We start from the raw sequence: 7,413 nt of genomic DNA, 5'->3' as shown, positions 1-7,413 counted from the left end.
AAACAAGCATGGAACATCAAAAATTATAGATACGTTGGAGACGTATCATCGTGGTACATGGACACGGGAGCTACTAATCACCTGACAAGTGAGATGGGCAAGCTCTCCACCCAGGAGCCATATCGCGGTCATGATCAGGTTCGCACCGCCAATGGAGCAGGTATGCGCATCTCACATGTTGGTCAGGCTTCCCTTCTCGCACATAACTCTCGCCACTTGCATCTTCGTAATGTTCTTCGTGTTCCTTCCACCACACGTAGTCTATTGTCAATTCCTCAACTTACTCGTGATAATAATGTCCTTGCTGAATTTCATTGTTTTCACTTTTTCATCAAGGATCGGGACACGAGAGCCGTTCTGCTTAGAGGTCGTCTTCGCCATGGCCTATATGCGCTTGATGCGCCCCCTGCGCCGCATGCTCCCCAGGTGTTCAGTGGTGTGCGTGTGTCCTCTACACACTGGCATGCACGCCTCGGTCATCCTGCTGCTCCCATTGTTCGTCATGTTCTGGATCGTCATGAACTTCCAGTTGTGTCCAATAAAAGTGTAGAGACTATCTGTGATGCCTGTCAGCAAGGCAAGAGTCACCAGCTTCCGTTTTCAGAGTCGAGTCGTGTGGTTAAACATCCTCTTGAGCTAGTGTTTTCTGATGTATGGGGTCCTGCCCAGACATCTGTTAGTGGCCATAATTACTATGTCAGTTTTATTGATGCTTACAGTCGATTCACTTGGCTTTATCTTATTAAGCGTAAATCTGATGTGTTCGATGTTTTCATTCAATTTCAAGCACATGTTGAGCGTCTTCTTAAGCATAAAATTCTTCATGTTCAGTCCGACTGGGGGGTGAATATCACAACCTCAACTCGTTCTTTAGTAAGCTTGGGATCTTGCACCGTGTGTCTTGTCCTCATACACATCAACAGAATGGTGCCGCTGAACGGAAACACCGCCACCTTGTAGAGACTGGCCTCACCTTACTAGCTCATGCCTCCGTTCCATTTCGTTTTTGGAGCGATGCTTTTTCCACGGCTTGTTTCTTAATAAATAGGCTTCCATCACGACTTCTACAAATGAAAACCCCCCTTGAACTCTTGCTCAATGAACTCCCAGATTATACACTTCTCAAAGTTTTTGGGTGTGCTTGTTGGCCTCATCTTCGCCCATATAACAAGCGTAAGCTAGAGTTTCGGTCTAAAAAGTGCGTTTTTCTTGGGTATAGTTCCCTTCACAAAGGGTACAAGTGCCTACATGTTCCCACCAACCGCGTTTACATATCTCATGACGTGGTATTTGATGAGAATGTGTTCCCTTTTTCCGCACTTCCGAACAACTCTTCTACACCCATACCACCTGTGCGTTCCATTACACCGTCGCCTGATCAATTTGTAGATGCTGCATATACTCCTGCGTTGCTTCCTAACCATGCTGCAGGTATCGGACGCGGCGCTCGCCTTGAGCTCCTGGATGATCAGGCGCCGGACGAGGACGTGGATCACGTCCAGGACGATGTTCCCGTGCATGCCCCATGCATGCCGAGTCGCGCCCCCCAGCCAGCTGCTGCGGCAGCTCCCTCCGCGACGCCGCCCGCGTCGCCTACCTCGCCCGGCCCAGTGCCGGCGCTGGACGTATCCGCCGCGGCCCCGCTTGGGCCGTCTCTGCTCGGCCCATCATCGCCTATCTCCCCGCCGCCGCTGGGGACTCCTGTGTCCGGCTCGTCATCGCCGGCCTCCTCGCCAGGGCTGGCGTCGCCGGTCTTTGCATCTCCTGCGCCAGACTCGGCCTCTGACTCGCCTTCGCCAGTACCGCCAGCTCCTGTAGCTCGTAGACCTCGCACGCGCAGTCAGGCTGGGATCTTTCGGCCTAAGGAACGCACAGATGGAACTGTTGCCTGGATTGATGCTTGTGTCGCTGATGCCACTGCTGATCCCACTGCTGAGCCTCGTCATTTTCAGGCTGCTCTTGGTATTCCTCACTGGCGTGCTGCAATGGAGCAGGAATTTCAGGCTCTTTTGAAGAATGATACTTGGCGTCTTGTTCCTCCTGTGTCTGGAGTCAATGTCATTGATTCCAAATGGGTCTTCAAGGTCAAAAAGCATGCTGATGGTTCTATTGAACGATACAAGGCACGCTTGGTTGCAAAGGGCTTTAAACAGAGGTATGGTCTTGATTATGAAGATACATTCAGTCCAGTTGTCAAGCCCACTACCATTCGCCTGTTGCTTTCCTTGGCTGTTACTCGAGGTTGGTTCCTTCGCATCTTGATGTGCAGAATGCGTTTCTGCATGGCATTCTCGAGGAGGAGGTTTATATGCGTCATCCTCCAGGCTTTGTTGACCCTACTCGTCCTCAGCACCTCTGTCGCCTTGTTAAGGCTCTGTATGGACTTAAGCAGGCTCCTCGTGCTTGGCATGCACGACTTGGCTCCGTTCTTCGAGCTCATGGGTTTGTTCCGTCCACTGCTGATACTTCATTGTTTCTTCATCAGCGTCCTGAGGTTACGATGTACCTGCTGGTTTATGTTGATGATATCATACTTATCAGTTCTTCGGATGCTGTTGCTGATCGCCTTGTGTATTCACTTAGTGGTGATTTTGCTGTTAAGGACTTGGGTGCGCTGCACTATTTCCTTGGTCTGGAGGTTTCACGGTCTTCTGCTGGGCTGACTCTCACACAGCAGAAGTATTCTCTGGACTTGCTACGTCGTGCTGGCATGTTGAAGTGTAAACATGCTACAACCCCTATGTCTGCCACTGATCGCATGTCTGCTCTTGATGGAGACATCCTTTCGCCTGATGATGCTACTGAGTACCGCAGTCTTGTTGGAGGTCTGCAATATCTCACTATCACTAGACCAGATGTTTCTTATGCTGTCAACCGTGTGTGTCAGTATCTTCATGCACCCAGGACGTCTCATTGGTCAGCTGTGAAGCGTATTCTGCGCTATGTCAGCCTCACTGCCTCGTATGGTCTGCTTCTCCAACCGGCTCCATCCTGTGTCCTTTCTGCCTTCTCCGATGCAGACTGGGCTGGTAATCCGGATGACAGGCGATCCACGGGGGGCTATGCAGTATTCTTTGGTCCTAACTTGATCGCCTGGAATGCTCGCAAGCAGGCTACAGTATCTCGCAGTAGTACTGAAGCTGAATACAAGGCAGTTGCTAATGCTACAGTTGAACTCATATGGGTACAGTCCTTATTGAGAGAATTGAGAGTATCTCAACATCAGTCTCCAGTCCTTTGGTGTGACAACATCGGTGCTACATACCTCTCATCCAATCCGGTATTTCATGCCCGAACGAAACACATTGAAGTGGATTATCATTTTGTCAGGGAACGTGTTGCAAAGAAGCTACTCCGTATCAAGTTTATCTCCTCCAAAGATCAACTTGCTGACATCTTCACGAAGCCTCTTCCACAGCCACAGTTTGTAGGTTGTAGGCGCAATCTTAACTTGATTTGTACTTCAGGCCATAGTTAAGATTGAGGGAGGGTGTTAGACTGTATATACGTAGCATTGTATATGTCTTGTATTGTACCTCTTTGGTACCCATATATATATGAGATAGCCACACCCATATTGGGTGTCGAGCAGTTCCCAAAACCCTTTGTTTTACATGCTTCTACTCCACGATTAACAGCACCTCTCACTCTTACTAATACTACATCTAGCTTTGTCTCTAGCTCTCATCGCAACGGTGGAAAATCGCCATGGTACGTCTGGGTTTCACTCTCTGGTTCTTCCAGTGTCTCTAACGATGTTGTGGTATACTGTGTGTGTGAAGTGCAGCAGCTAGAGTCATCTATTTATAGGTGATGAAGTCGGTCGAGCGCTGCCGGAAAATATCTAGCCGCTCGCCGCTGAGACGCTTCGACACACGGTGGGTGATTTAAAGAATTGTGCCGACGTCCAGGAAGTGAGCAAAGCTAACTAAGCCATCGACTTGGTTAACATGCAACGATGTTACGGTGCTGACTAAGCCATTTGGCTTGCCAACACATCGTAACTTCCTCTAAAAAAAATGCCACGTTGCATCACATTGATGTAAAATGTATATGTGGATTGCCTAGCTCTTTCCATTAGTTCGGACTTTTGGTTCAAGTGGCTAGTGCATGAAGCTTAACATAGTATCAGAGCCCTAAGTCTCGAGTTCAAATCCTGGCTTTCACAATTAATTCTAAAAATTATCTCTTCTCCCCCCTCTTCTCGCAGCCGCCGCCCGCCCCGGCACCCTGCCGTCCCGCGCCCGGCCGCCGCCGCTGCCTTTTTCCCTCTCTACACGTGTTGACTTGTCTTCTCGTCTTCCCGTCACACGTGAGAGGGGGTGTTGAAGTGTATAAGTAGATTGCCTAGCCTTTTCCATCAGTTCGGACTTTTGGTTCAAGTGGCTAGTGCATGAAGCTTAACATGGTATCAGAGCCCCAGGTCTCAAGTTCAAATCCTGGCTTTCACATGGTTTTCGCAATTAAGCCTAAAAATTGTTGTTGCTGTTGTGAAATGTATATGTGGATTGCATAGCCCTTTCCATCAGTTCGGACTTTTGGTTCAAGTGGCTAGTGCATGAAGCTTAACATGGTATCAGAGCCCCAGGTCTCGAGTTCAAATCCTGGCTTTCACATGGTTTTCGCAATTAAGCCTAAAAATTGTAGTTGCCCCCCTCTTTAGCCACCGCTGATGCCCTGTTTCGATGTGCTCTTCTTCTTTCACGTGTTGACTTTCTCTTCTCCTGTCACACGCGAGTGGGGGTGTTGTGAAGTGTATAGGGTCAACTTATTAATGCCTACGTATTGTAGACTAGTGCTTGGCTCTAGCCTCGGGGGCTACTCCCATCGGGAACGCTGTTCGCGTGTCCGATGAAATTATAAAAAAAAGGAGGAGAAGAAGAAGTGAGCATATTTCGAGTTATACAAATAACTCTACATATACTCCCATCGGGAAGGCAAAATAAGTCATCCGTTGACTCAATAAAATGTGCTATTCCAACAGCCGAAAAAGCACTCGACAATATATTCTCAGAGCGCCAAAGTCGTGAATAATCTCTGAATGTCGCAAAACTTTGCGAAGGTAAGACCCCAGATCCGTTCTGAGCGGCGTGGCACCGTCTCTGACGTCGGTTTCTACTTTTTTCCGTATCAACAGATACGAAGAAAAATCCTAACGGACGCGTTAGGTACCCGATAAAATATGACTGGGACTCGACATAATGGTAAGACCTTAAGCGGCACCTATCGAAGTTAACACCAGTATCCCGAGATCATGTCCAGGGACGTGATATTGAAGTAGGTTTTTGCGGATTGCCACTAGAGCAGTTAACTAGTACCTGATCCGTCAGATGAACTAGCCCCAATTACCATTATCCCTGTAGACTATATAATTGCGTATCTAAAGATATGCGATAAAATCGACAAAGTGATTGGATGATTGTAAAGTTGGAGATTTTCCCTGATTCTTCGATTCAAGCAAAATCTCGGGGGCTACTGACATAGGCATCCCTAATGGGCCTGTCGAAGATGGTACCCGGGGTTTACCGAAGGCCCACGAGTCGAAGAATATGAAGTTTAGAAGCCCAAGTTATGATTAAGGAAAGTTAGAGTTGCATTAGGAAATATAGACTTGTAATTTTACGGGACAGGTTAGAAACCCTCCCGGCCTCTATAACTTGTGTATTACGAATCCCTCGGCTCCGCCTCCTATATAAGGGGGAGTCGAGGGACAAAGAGAGGATCGATTCATTGTTCTGCGCAACCCTAGTTTTCATAATCGTCGAGTACTTTTCGGCTGAAACCTTCGAGATCTACTTGCCCTCTACTTCCGACTAAAATCCTAGTCTACAATACGTAGGCATTGATAAGTTAATCCCTTGTCACCAGGTCTCGAGTTCAAATCCTGGCTTTCACATGGTTTTCGCAATTAAGCCTAAAAATTATTGTTGCCCCCCTCTTTAGCCACTGCTGATGCCCAGTTTCGGTATGCTCTTCTTCTTTCACGTGTTGACTTTCTCTTCTTCCGTCACACGCGAGTGGGGGTGTTGTGAAATGTATATGTGGATTGCCTAGCCTTTCCATCAGTTCGGACTTTTGATTCAAGTGGCTAGTGCATGAAGCTTAACATGGTATTAGAGCCCCATGTCTCGAGTTCAAATCCTGGTTTTCGCAATTAAGCCTAAAAATTACTGTTGTCCCCCTCTTTAGCCACCGCTGATGCCCTGTTTCGGTGTGCTCTTCTTCTTTCACGTGTTGACTTTCTCTTCTCCCGTCACACGCGAGTGGGGGTGTTGTGAAATGTATATGTGGATTGCCTAGCCCTTTTCATTAGTTCGGACTTTTGGTTCAAGTAACTAGTGCATGAAGCTAACACACATCACCAATCAGCTCACGGTATTGGAACTTCTAGTAGTAATACTAACTTCTACCTAGCTCCATCGATGGATGCCACTACTGGTTGTTTGAACAAGCACACACAAATGAACTTCATGTATTACAACTACTACTACTCGATGACTCTACCTAAAAATACACAACTGATTTATTTGACTAATATTACCAAACTGAAGGGTATTTGATTTAGCAAAACAAATATAGGCAAATTAGCATTTAACTAAAATTAATCATTAATTCAAAAATTCAGGTTATCACATCCTCCCTACCTTATAAGAATTTCGTCCTCGAAATTCAACACTCAAATCTCAAATCCATCTGTTTGTACTTAGAACATGATCTAAACTACGCTAGAGAATTTATAACTAGAACAGAGATATTAGCACTTAGATTGATTAGACATGCAATAAGGAAAATAGAACTTTCCCAAACAACAATCAGTGCAATTTTTTTCCAACTTGAGGTCAACTATATATAAAACCAAAACCATGTTTTTATGGCAATTTAGAAATCAAACAACCACAAGTATATAAACTTTGGATTACTCGCACCAAAATAAGAAAATAATATCGACGGATACTAGTCGTAAAATTACGATCTACCCATTTTCCCCGCGTATCCTAAACCTAGAGCTCTGATACCAGTTTAACTGTCACGCCCGAGACCGGGCCTAGACGAGACAGCCGCCGCGCGCCTATAAACCGAGAGGCTTATACTCGCGCAAGGCTAAAAATGCAGGCTTAAACCAGGACAGTGGATCTCGAGAAACTCAACTACAACATTTTTATAACTTTATTCTCAATTATACAAGAATTATAAGTAGGTTCTCTAATGCGCTTCCCACCCGCTGGTTCCGCCTAAATCTCCGATGACGGCATCTTTCGCTAACGATGTCTGCGTCTAAAAAAAATAGGGGAGCTGATGAGTACGGCAAGTCATACTCAGCAAACCGATTATACACAAACATATAAGATGTAAAATAGAAATGCTTTTGTAAAAACAAAAGGTGGTTAAAGTATTAAGCATATTAAAAAGCAT

This window comes from Lolium rigidum, chromosome 7, assembly GCF_022539505.1.
Source record: "Lolium rigidum isolate FL_2022 chromosome 7, APGP_CSIRO_Lrig_0.1, whole genome shotgun sequence".
Taxonomy (NCBI): Eukaryota; Viridiplantae; Streptophyta; class Magnoliopsida; order Poales; family Poaceae; genus Lolium; species Lolium rigidum.
The sequence above is the reverse complement of the archived record's forward strand: the minus strand, read 5'-3'. Positions refer to the sequence as shown.